Raw genomic sequence first — 12,836 nt, 5'->3', positions numbered from 1 at the left:
TTTTCCGGCGGCACATCCCACACGCCACGTCCCTACAGGCTCCGTTGACCGTCACACTCATCAGAAAGAATACTTTAGGGCTCCGCAAGGTCCCGTGGGGTGACGATATGCGACGCGCGTTCGACGCACTAAAAACGGCACTAGCAAACGCTGTCACGATCGCGCGCCCAGTTTCTGCCCCCGGTAGCTGAGTGGTCAGCGCGCCAGGCTGTCAATCCTAAGGGCCCGGGTTCGATTCCCGCCTGGGTCGGAGATTTTCTCTGCTCAGGGACTGGGTATTGTGTTGTCCTAATCATCATAATTTCGACCCCATCGACGCGCAAGTCGCCGAAGTGGCGTCAAATCGGAAGACTTGCACCAGGTGAGCGGTCTACCCGACGGGAGGCCCTAGCCACACGTTATATATATACCCGGTATCTTACGCCCCAATATCAATCACAGCTGACGCAACCGACGCTGCTACCGGCGCTGTGCTCCTGCAGCAGGTGGCGGGCTCCGCACAACCACTATGTTTCTCCTCGCGGAAGTTGTCAGCCTCCCAGCGTAAGTGGTTCACTTTCGACCGGAACACTCTGCTATTTACGAGGCAGTTCAGCATTTCCGAGAGAACATTGAGGGTAGATCAGTGACCATATATACAGACTACAAACAGTTGGCGGACGCTGTGCGTAATCCCACAGCCGACCTTCCCCTCGCCGTTTCAGACACCTGGACCTAGTATGCCAATTCGCAACGGACGTCCGTCATATCGAGGGTGCGGACAACGTCGTTGCTGACTACATGTCACGGGTCGGTACACTCCAGTGTGCGATTTGCAGGGGGGGATGGGGGGGGGGATTTCCCCCCTCTGCATCAGACCATCCCCTCCTCTGGTTTTAATTTATGCATCCCAATCTGGGATGTTTATTTCCCAAGCACTGGAGTAAAACTTTACATATAATTTAAATTTGTGGAGCCCAACACTGAAAGTTTTTAATACAGTCTTACCATTAATACTATTAATATGTTTGCTTATTAATTTAGAACTAAATGACAAGACGGCGCACGCAACATTTCCGTAGCATGCCACAATGTTGCAAGACGTCGCCACAGCGTAAACGAGGCTTTAGAGCCAGGTCTGTATTGTATGGTGGATGTGATGTGTTGCGTACGAAACTAAAACTTACAATCAGATCCAAACGTCGTGGAAAACTGAAGAGGTGTCATCCTGCAGGAAGATAACGCTCGCCCACATTCTGTCAAACGGACAGCCGACGCAATAAAGGAGTTGAGATTCGAGGTGCTGGAACATCCACCATACAGTACAGACCTGGCTCCAACCGATTTTCACATGTTTGGACCCTTAGCGGAAGCACTACAGGGATTTGAAAGTGATGAAGACGCCATTGCTGCGGTACAAAATGCAACCGATAAACGTATTTTTTTCTGATTAAATAAAAAAAACTCGTAAAACGTCGGGAAAACTGCATTGAAGTCAAGGGATATTACGTAGAAAAATAACGCATGTTTCAGTTTTCTACCATCAAAATAAGCACAGCTTTTCACAAATGTACCTCTACTTTTTTAATTCACCTCGAATACCTGTATGTAGATGATTTTGTAAATAAGCTTTACCTATAATGTACTTTTAACGATATAACAACGAATGGCTTTTCTAACAGTGCATACGAATGAATAGTGAGTTTCGGCATTAACATCCATTTATAAATAACTGTTTAACCATGGGTAACGCCACGGTCCAAGCTAGTAACATATATAATTATACTAACCCACTAGGACATCCCCCCCACTGGTAAAACCACAAATCGCACACTGGTACAATCTCTTTTTCTTGGGACTTCAACGACCCAACTGCTCAGCAACAAATGGTTGACGACACTCAACAGTTACTGAATAGCGAGTCCACCTCGGTCTCAATTGAGCGCCGCCAAACTCCAGGTTCGGCCTTACGAGTCCTCTGTGACGTGTCCACAGGGACTGCCCGCCCCCTAGTGCCGGCCGCCTTGCGCCGTAAGTTACTTGCCGCTATCCACGACCTAGCAAATCCCAGTATTCGGGCTACCACATGCCTCATGACAGAGCGATTCGTATGGACTGGGGTTAGAGCAGACTGCAAAAACTGGACACGGCCACGCGCACGCGCACCTCGCCAACGCGCTAAGGTCGGCCGTCACGCGTACCCACCGTTGGGCTCGTTTGAGGTGCCGAAAGGCAGATTCCGTCACGTCCATCTCGACCTGGTCGGACTGCTCCCTCCTTCCGAGGGTTTCTGATACATTTTATCTATCATCGACCGTGTTAGTCGGTGGGTGGAGGCGATTCCAATAACAGACATTACCGCCGGCTCTGTCCGCTGGGCCTTCATCGCCTCATGGATCGTGCGGTTCAGTTGCCCATCCTCGGTCACAACGGACCGAGGACGACAATTTGAAGCTGTGCTCTTTGGCAAATTATGTGATCTATGCGGTGCAAACAAATTACGTAGAACCGCCTACGTACCGCAAAGCAATGGGTCGGTCGAGCGCTGGCACCGCACATTAAAAGCAGTGCTGATGTGCCACAACAGATCTTGGTCCGAAGCCCTCCCCTGGGTACTACAAGGTGTCCGTTCGGCTTACAAAGACGATCTGCAAGCCTCCCTAGTGGAATTGTTGTACGTGGAACCCCTCGTCCTCCCAACACAATTCGTCGAGGATTCCGATCCTCCCCCGCAGTCAGAACTTCCGACGCTTATAGACCGCATCCGACACTTCGCCGCGAATGAATGTAGCGGTGTTTGCGCAGTTGCTTCGGTCTTCTAGTGAACAGAACGGCTTCGCACTTGTCGACGTTTACTCTAACACGCCATTTCTCCAACCAAGGCTCGGCCACTCTGAGTGCAGTCTGTAGGCGTGACGTAATGTTTGATGGTTTCCAATCTTGCGCAAGGATGGCTGTGTCATCCGCGTAGATTGCCATCATTGTGTTGTGTGTGGTTGGGAGATCGTTTACCACACTCTCGTGCCACCTTCCATCTCTAATACCTCAAACACGCCGAACCCCCCTCCGGTACCCGTGACGTGTGTGACGGTGCGTGTGACAGCAGTAGTTCATGTTCTCCCAGCAGCTCAGAGGCTGCAGAAAAGGTCGCGTGTGAAGGTTTCACCCCTCCCTCCCCTCACCTCACCTTACCTTACTGTTTCCGTCGACCGGCTGACGCAGACCGACGACACCAGCGTCGCTGTTTTCCATGTCGACGTGACACCTTTTCCAGTCGAGGACCTCTCTCTCCAGCTACGAGATGGACACTGCCACCTCTGCATTCGCGTGCCACACGGCACACCATGCCCCCGCATCGCCGGGCCGCCTGATCCCAGTTTCCCATTTCGGCCGCCCTCTGCGCCCATCGGCATGGCACCGCAACTTCATCACAAGGGACCGATCACCACGCCAACCTATATCACCTCCTCACACCGTGCTCCGCACTAGACGGGGGGGGGGGGGGGGGGGGCTCTGTGGCGGTCATCAACCACTGAATTAGAGCGGAGTGTGTATCTCTGTGCACCGACACGCCCTTAGGATGCGGGTCTTGGCACGCGCCTTTGTGCAGTGTGTGTTTATGTTTCGAGCGGTGATGCTTGCGAGGCTTGTGTATGTGTGTATATGTGTAATTGTGCAGTTAGAATAAATACGAGTTTCATACAAGTGGTGTTCAGGTTATTACAGCAACTAAGCAACCTGATTCCCGTATACCTCAGCATGTAATTAATGTTAATAGTGGCAGTGTACATTGTTTCTCTGTAGTACTGCTTGTAAAGAAATATTTTATAGAGTTTCCATTTTATAAACAGTTTGAAATCTATTTTATAATTCCTTCCTTCATGCGTGTTGTATAGGAAAAAATCAAACTTAAAGTATTTATTTTATTTTTTCCCCATTTTTGAAATGTATGTCAAACATCTGTGGAACAGAGGTTCTTATTTAATATCTAGAGATAAAGTAGATTATTTTGTACTTGGAGAAGTAATTATTTTGTGGATTATCCTGTGCATGTGTAGCTTTCCAATACTGCATTCATGAAGTTGCACCAACTTTGTGTGTGGATAAGACATTCAGATGCCACCCATTACAGTTGTGATAATTGAGACATAAATCAAAATTCTGATTGATTCTGCATGTAAAGTGCAGTGGTTAGAATCTCCAGCAGAGACAACAAAGCTGAATGAAAGTTGTAGCTTATTGTACCCCCGACCATAAGACCTGGGGTGGGTCACTATGTCTCGGAGGAATGCATCTACTGGACAGTGCTCACCAGATATATGCCGTACCCGCAAATGACCATCACATCCTTGTAAGCAGAATCTGATTTTATCACTGAAGATCACAGCACACCATTCCATTCTCTGATGGCACCAATGGAAACGTGAACATTAATGTTGCACATGTGAGTGGAAGACAGACTAGATTGCGCGTGCCTGCAGTCCCACAGCCAACAATGTGTTCGTCACAGTTCGTGTTGACATGCCTGGTCTCAGAAGCCATTTTATCTGTGGTGTGATAGGTGTACGATCTGCCAATGATGTGCTACTGTGATGATACTGTCTGAGCTGCGTGGACATCCACAACCTTGTCTATGGGTGTGAGAATGCTCACATGACCACTGGTACCGGCATCGTAGCACTGCTGACACAACATGTCCAACATGTGTGGAAATCATCTGAAAGGTCCATTCCACCAGTCAGAGGGACACAATTTGACCCATTCCAAACTTGTTCAGTTGCTGTAGGAAGCACGAGTACATCTCAGTGACATGTTAACCTGCTTGCTTCACATGTTTGCACCACAATGAGCCTTCTAGCTGTGAGCATTGCCTTGTGAAGGGTAGACACACATACTGCACTGGTAGCTATGCAGCCACGCTGTCTGTTGGTGGACAATGTTGAAACCATTAGCAATAAATCTACACTCCTGGAAATGGAAAAAAGAACACATTGACACCGGTGTGTCAGACCCACCATACTTGCTCCGAACACTGCGAGAGGGCTGTACAAGCCATGATCACACGCACGGCACAGCGGACACACCAGGAACCGTGGTGTTGGCCGTCGAATGGCCCTAGCTGCGCAGCATTTGTGCACCGCCGCCGTCAGTGTCAGCCAGTTTGCCGTGGCATACGGAGCTCCATCGCAGTCTTTAACACTGGTAGCATGCCGCGACAGAGTGGACGTGAACCGTATGTGCAGTTGACGGACTTTGAGCGAGGGCGTATAGTGGGCATGCGGGAGGCCAGGTGGACATACCGCCGAATTGCTCAACACGTGGGGCGTGAGGTCTCCACAGTACATCGATGTTGTCGCCAGTGGTCGGCGGAAGGTGCACGTGCCCGTCGACCTGGGACCGGACCGCAGCGACGCATGGATGCACGCCAAGACCGTAGGATCCTACGCAGTGCCATAGGGGACCGCACCGCCACTTCCCAGCAAATTAGGGACACTGTTGCTCCTGCGGTATCGGCGAGGACCATTCGCAACCATCTCCATGAAGCTGGGCTACGGTGCCGCACACCGTTAGGCCGTCTTCTGCTCACGCCCCAACATCGTGCAGCCCGCCTCCAGTGGTGTCGCGACAGGCGTGAATGGAGGGACGAATGGAGACGTGTCGTCTTCAGCGATGAGAGTCGCTTCTGCCTTGGTGCCAATGATGGTCGTATGCGTGTTTGGCGCCGTGCAGGTGAGCGCCACAATCAGGACTGCATACGACCGAGGCACACAGGGCCAACACCCGGCATCATGGTGTGGGGAGCGATCTCCTGGGACAATGAATTCACGGTGTTCTTATTTCAATTTCCAGGAGTGTATTATCCCAAGGTGGCCTTTGTTGTCATCGCATTGGGACGATTGGGAGGGTTCACTAGTCATGGGTGTGGCCTAGTACCTACCCTGGTAAATTTATAGTGATTTTTGAGAACGAAGCCAGAAGAATGACTTTCTCTAAATACACAAAATAGATTTGGGAAGCAAATCTAGCACTTCATCTTTGCTCAGCATAGCTCGTTTCACACAGCACAGATGGCTGAATGATTGCCAACACACCGCGTGCAGGCGCTACGAGGAGTATACACCAGGTACTCACAGGGGTGTAACCAATACTATTTGACACCTATCTCAGTCACGTTTCAGTCATGTCGGCAGTGACTATGGTGCCTAAACTGTCCTTCCTTACCCACCTGCGTCAGTGGATATTTTTTCTTGAACGAAAGTTGTTCCCCATGTTATGCTCCATCACTCCAGGACGTTTCTTGCAAAGACTTTGAAACATCCTGTTTATATGTATTCGAGTACAACTTGCTGCAATTTCATTGGCAAGCACACCAACCAAATGTATATACATGACAAGCTTTGTGTTTGGTTTCTTTTCTATTGCAATTTTATTTTATGTAACTTCCAGTTGATGAGGATTAGGCTAATCATGAATGCAGTAAACTTTTTGTTTGTTTGTTTGGAGGCACACGTTTGCTGTTCGCACACATATAAATTCCCTGCACCACACTACTGTAACACATCACTAGAGGAGGCAGAACAATATGGCGCAGGCTATCTCCACTTATTCACTGGACTCTGTCGTTTTGGCTCTTCTAGTGGCATTGTACAGTACTGTGATGTAGGGGCTTATTTTATACAAGGGCTACTGGCATGCCTGAGAACAGACAGAACAGTATTTTTATAACTAGTTTTCTTGGAGGGGGGGGGGGGGAGCGTAACTACTTTTCTCAGTGTGGTAACTTAATCTTTGCGACTAGCTATCAGTTTTTACGGCAAGCCATCCGACCCCGGTAGCTGAGTGGTCAGTGCGACAGAATGTCAATCTTAAGGGGCCGGGTTCGATTCCTGGCTGGGTTGGAGATTTTCTGCACTCAGGGACTGGGTGTTGTGTTATTTCATCCCCATTGACGAGTAAGTCGCTGAAGTGGCGTCCAATCAAAAGACTTGCACCTGGCAAACAGTGTACCTCATGGAAGGCCCTAGCCACATGACATTTATTTATTTATATATTTATTTAGTTATTGCAAGTAGCCCAAATATAAGTAACTTCCCCGCTGACATGTCATCAAGTAGCGAGCGTCCAGGTTAAATGTTCGTATTTTTTTTCGTCACCTCTATTAAGGACTTGGCAACTTTACATGGATCCGTACGGTGGACGGCTTCGGCTGGTCGAATCCGACGAAGAACTCGAGGCTGAGTCTGCGCAGCTCGGAGCAGCGGTGCAGGGAGGCCAGCTGGCCCAGGCAGTGGCAGTCTGAGCCCAGGTCGTCCAGCAGCAGCAGTGCGCTCGGCAGCCCTTCCACCTTCAGGTCTAGGCTTCGCAGGGGAACCGATAGCGTCTCGTCGTGAGTGGACACGCGCACGTGCCGGCGGTACCTCTGCAGGCGCGGGTCCCTCAGCGTCAGCTGGGCACCCGCGACGGGCGGCAGCCAGAGGCGGACCTCCCGCAGGCGGCCCCAGTGCCACAGGAAGGACAGGTCTCGGATGAGGTCGCAGCAGTCCAGCTGCAGCCACTCGAGGCAGCCGAGGGCCGCCGCCACGGCGCGCAGGTCACCCTCCGCCACGCGGCAGTCCAGCATCCGCAACCGCCGCAGCTGCCGCAGCCGCTGCAGCTCTGCACACTCCTCTGATGCGAGGCTGGTGCAGCCTACCGTTGGAAGGTTCCTATTAGTCGGCTCCCACTTCCTCATAGTGTATTTTACCATTTTGGTAAGTCTAATACTTAGGTGGACTTATAAGGTGAAGAATGAGGAGTTTCTGCACAGAATCGGAGAGGATAGTAACATGTGGGAAACACTGACAAGGAGAAGGGACTGGATTATAGGATGTTAAGAAATCAGGGAGTAACTTACCTGGTATTAGAGGGAGCTGTAGAGAGTAAAAACTGTAGAGATTGCAGTACATCCATCAAGTAATTGAGGATTTAGGTTGCGAGTGCTACTCTGAGAGGAAAATGTCCACACAGGGAAGGAATTCATAGGTGCCCGCATCAAACCAGTCAGAAGACTGACGACTCAAAAGAACTTATTCCATTTCCATGTTTGAGATCTTGCTCTAACCAAATTCCAATATACCAGGGGTGTTCAGCGAGTAATCCAACACATTTTTACCCTTGGCCAATTTAACTTTAAACAATGCGGGCTTTGTTGTGGGAGACAATCGAATAGCCCCACTTGAGCCCCTCTAGTTTCACGAACTCCCAGTAGGGAGTGACTATACGTAGCCTTCAAAATGGCGTCTGTAATGGAGATGAGTGCCAAGCAGAGAGCTGTTATTTTGCCAGAAAACCAGAGCATTATAGATATTCGTAGGTGCTTGCAGAATGTCTATGGAGACCTGGCAGTGGACAAAAGGACGATGAGTTGTTGGGCAAGGCGTCTCACCATCGCGACACGGTCCGATCTCCCGAATACCAGTTGATCACAAGCAGCAATGTTGGAAGGTGCAGACACATTCATTCAAGGTGCTTCACGGATCGCAAGCCAGCAACTTGCTGCTCAACTGGATGTACCTACTGACGGTGCTGACCTGACACACACTTCCATCAGTGGGGAAACTAAGGCGTCTGCCACTATGTTTCCTTTCTGCCTAGCTGAAGACCATAAGCAGCAACGAAGGACCATCAGTGTGGAATTGCTTGCGCCGATCTTGATGAAATATGGGTTCATCTCTTCAAAATGGAAACAAAACCATAATCCATTGATTGACACCGCACAACCTCCCCTCTGAAGAAAACGCTCAAATTATATGAATGTGTGATGCTTGTTCTATCAGAGATGTCCAACAGAACCGACACCACAAATTCATGTAACTGATTCACCTAGATGGGCAGTGGGTACACTTCCTTCGGTGCAGATGCGCAGGTATGCCCAATCTCCTGTGAGAATTTCAGAGTAGCGAACACGGAGGAAATTAACAGCAACTGCTGCTAGGTGGTGCTCGTGCAAATGTGGGTCGGCGGTAAGGTGTGCAGAGGTAGTCTGTGCAGTTGTGATAACACTGTGTCCCAGTTGGGGCAGAGGTTAACGCACCTGGCTAGTAAGGGGGAGATCCTGGATGCGAATACCAGTCCAGTACACACTTTTTCTCATTGCCAGTGATTCCACACAATGTCCCAATGCAGCTCAACCCTTCACTTTCTCCCCCGTCCACCTTCAGTTTACATAAAAAGCTAAAAGTCGAACCATCAACCCATAAAGTCGAGGCAACGGTCTTCGGGGACTTTGAAGGGCTTATTTTGTTTGACATCCTCCATCACAGTGCAATGATCACCTCTGAAGAGTGTTGTGCTACCCTCAGGAAATGGAAGAAACGCCTTCAGTGTGTTCGTCACCACAAAAATGCAAACGTACTACTTCTCCATGACAACACAAGACTGAGAAGTCTGCTCACCCGAGAGCAGCTCCGAAACTTCATTGGAATGTTTCTCCTCATCTACCCTATAGCCCCGATCTCGCGCCTTCCAACTTCAGTCTGTTTGACCTAATGAAGGACGGACTCCGCAGGAAGCCGTACTGGATGATGGGGAGGTTATTGACGCAGCAAGACTTTGGCTCCAATATCGACCAGTAGAGTGGCGACATGCGGGGAGACAGGCCTTCACAGTAAGACTACGTAAGGCCATAGCACTGAACAAAGATTGTGTTCAAAAACAGGGTTTTGTAGTCAGAAGAATTGGGAATAATATTGTGTATTGGAATGCTGGCTAAAACCAATCCGTTTTCAGTGAAAAAAGTCTGTAGCTTTACTTACAGGATGCCTAGAGTATATCTACGTGACCTCCTTCGCAAACTCTTTGCTAACATGGAGTCCACCCAACAATCGGATTTTTGTAATTTATCAATCACCCAAATTATTTCGGTACAGCTCTCAAAAACTCTGGAGAGAAATCTACTTTTAAGATTTCCGAGAAAGTTCAATTCACAAAAATTAGGTGAATTTTATGAAAATCCACATGTCTACCAGTTAACATCAGATAGTACATGGATCACAGTTTCGACCCACCCATTGGTCTTTTACCGTTATATGTTCTTTGTTCTATTCGAACGTCTATATCACTTAAATGTAAAATTCATCAAATATATGCTAAATAACTCATATAAAAACATTATATATGAATAATTTATGTCATCTTTTTTCGAACTACATACTTCACGCATAGCAAATATAAATCATTAGTTATCAAAGTTTTGTTAAAGACTTAACAAATCTTGCTCAAATTTAAACAGATTACTTATTTATTAACAGTCTTTCATAAAATATTGATCACAAGAAGTCATATTTGCAGTGCATGCGATATGTAATCGGAAACTAGAACATATGCATTTTTCGTAAAAAATTACAGTTACATAAGTATTAAATAGCATATATTTGACGAATATTATATTTAAATGCTGTAGATATTCGAATTGAAAGAAAAAGAGAAAACAGAAGAAAGACGTGTAGTCAAGTTGTGTTGGGAGAGATACTTTCAAGATCGTGGGCTGTTCTGATGACATGAACGTTGTTTGGTAGAGATCCGCGTTCGCTAGTGGACATAAGGTACACGATATCCATGAGCATCAATAAAGTTCCTCAGTTCTGAATTCTAGTTTCCCACTTGAAGCTAGCTGCGTTTGTTTACTACCATTGGCCCACGCATAAGTATTTGGCCGCTTGTCTCTCTGTAGTGGAAAAGGAACGATAGAAAAGGAATGTAAAATTACTTCTCGTGCTGATGAATCCAATTACGTACGGTATGTGATAAGCTTGCATTGGTTTGTGAGAAGGAGTGCAGACTGGATCATCCTTACAAGTTTGCAAACTGTTACCTTGAAAGGTCAATACATCTGTCACTAAAGTCAAGTGTTGCAAGCTGATTTCCTAGAACAGTATAATTCTGTAATTTCTTCGTCTGAATGAGCCACGCTAGCGAGCCTCCATTTTGTCTTGATAAATGTCCCACTCATCTGCGGAGTAAGCATTCAGAACCATAAATAATCAGTAGGTCAATGCATGCTTGTCAGTTTTCAGGAAGGAAGGTAAAACTACGTATGATGTGCGGCTGCACTATTTCACTGAACTGCTACGATTACGTGTCCATCAGAAAGTTATTCTTTTATTAAATGCTCTTTCAGCTAGTTGACTTATCTCCAGTGAGAATTTATACGCTCACAACCGGTGGAATTGCCCACAGTACAGCTGGGTGCTGTTAGGAGAAAGCTCACACATGTTCAGAGTTCTCTCGCTCTCACAAAATTAATTCCTGTAGCGCCTATGTTATTTAAATATGCTGGCACATTCTTTCCGTTGCGCTCGATTTGTGTTTGACCTTTTCTGCGAGTAGCGTTCAATAAGTTACCCAACAGTTATATCTGAAATCGAGTTGCTTGTATTCAGGATTCCAGTACACCAGACTATTTCCCTCTCTTTTTGGCTACAAAATCCAGTTTTTCAACACAATCTCCGGTAAATGCGACGGCCTTTCACCGCCTTACTGGGAGAGCGTGCATGTCCACGGGGTACCACTCTATTGGCCGACATTGAGGCAACATCTTGCTTCATCAGTAACACCTCCATCATCCATGCACTGCTCCTTCACTGGGCCATGCAGATGGGAGACAAGTCGGAAGGTGCGAGATTCGGTCTGTAGTTTGGTTAAAGAAGAGACATTCATTGTAGCTTACGGAACAACTCTCGGGTGTGCAGACTTGTGTTCCTTTGTATTTGTGTTGACGAACACGCTGAAGTTCATTTCTTCAATTTCCTCAGGGTAGCACAATACACTCCCGAGTTGATCGTTGCACAATGAGGGAGCGTATCAAACAGGGTAAGCCCTCCAGACTACCTAACAGATCAAAACGAAAATTTCTGTTCCGACACTGACAATGTTGAGTGTTTATAGAAAAAGTTCAAGGCAATCGTAAAATGCGTTTTAGACAGGTTCCTGCCGAGTAAAACTATGAGGGACGGGAAAAACCCACTGTGGTTCAACAACAAAGTTAGGAAACTACTGCGAAAGCAAAGAGAGCTTCACCGCAAATTTTAACGCAGCCAAAACCTCTCAGACAAACAGAAGCTAAACGATGTCAAAGTTAGTGTAAGGAGGGCTATGCGTGAAGTGTTCAGTGAATTCTAAAGTAAAATTCTATGTACGGTACCGACTTTGTAACAACGACTCTGTACTATTGTACATATAAGTAATACTTTTCATCTGATTTTATGATAAACTTGTGTAATTTATGTTCTGATTTCATTTCTTTTGTTTCATGCCATTATGTTAAGAAAACTGTAAATGAGTTTCCATGTGAATATTAATGTTTATGTCAAGTAATATTGCAATAGAATTGAAATGTAACAAATCTTGAAACTGTTGTAAGATGTTTAAAATTGTAACTGTGCGTCTGGTCCATCCGTAGGCAATGTGTTAGTATATTTAGAATGCAAAACCTCGGGTGAATTCCCGGTCTGTCAGGGAGCGGTAAAAGGTGGATGGCAGGCGAGCGCGGGAAAATGCACACGGGCACTGCACGGCACAACGGGCTCAGTAGTAGTTGGAGTTTGGCACTGGTCTGAGTAACACCTGCTGGAGCGAGGAGGCTCTCCTGGAAGACGTAGTTTCACTGAGCCTCGGGTATGCCGTTCCAACGCCCACACAGAATGGCAAAATACCATAGGCACTAAATGGAAAAGTATTGCGACGCTAAGAAGAATTACAGTGCCGATACGTCAAGAGCCATAGCTGTGGTTGTCTGTGTGCTCTGTGCCTCGCCACCTTGCCGCCCGCCAACCGCCGCAACGATACTAGCAGGTTGAAACTTTTAATAATGTACTCGT

The sequence above is a fragment of the Schistocerca serialis genome, chromosome 10 (assembly GCF_023864345.2).
Source record: "Schistocerca serialis cubense isolate TAMUIC-IGC-003099 chromosome 10, iqSchSeri2.2, whole genome shotgun sequence".
Lineage (NCBI taxonomy): Eukaryota > Metazoa > Arthropoda > Insecta > Orthoptera > Acrididae > Schistocerca > Schistocerca serialis.
Note: the sequence above shows the minus strand (reverse complement) of the source record.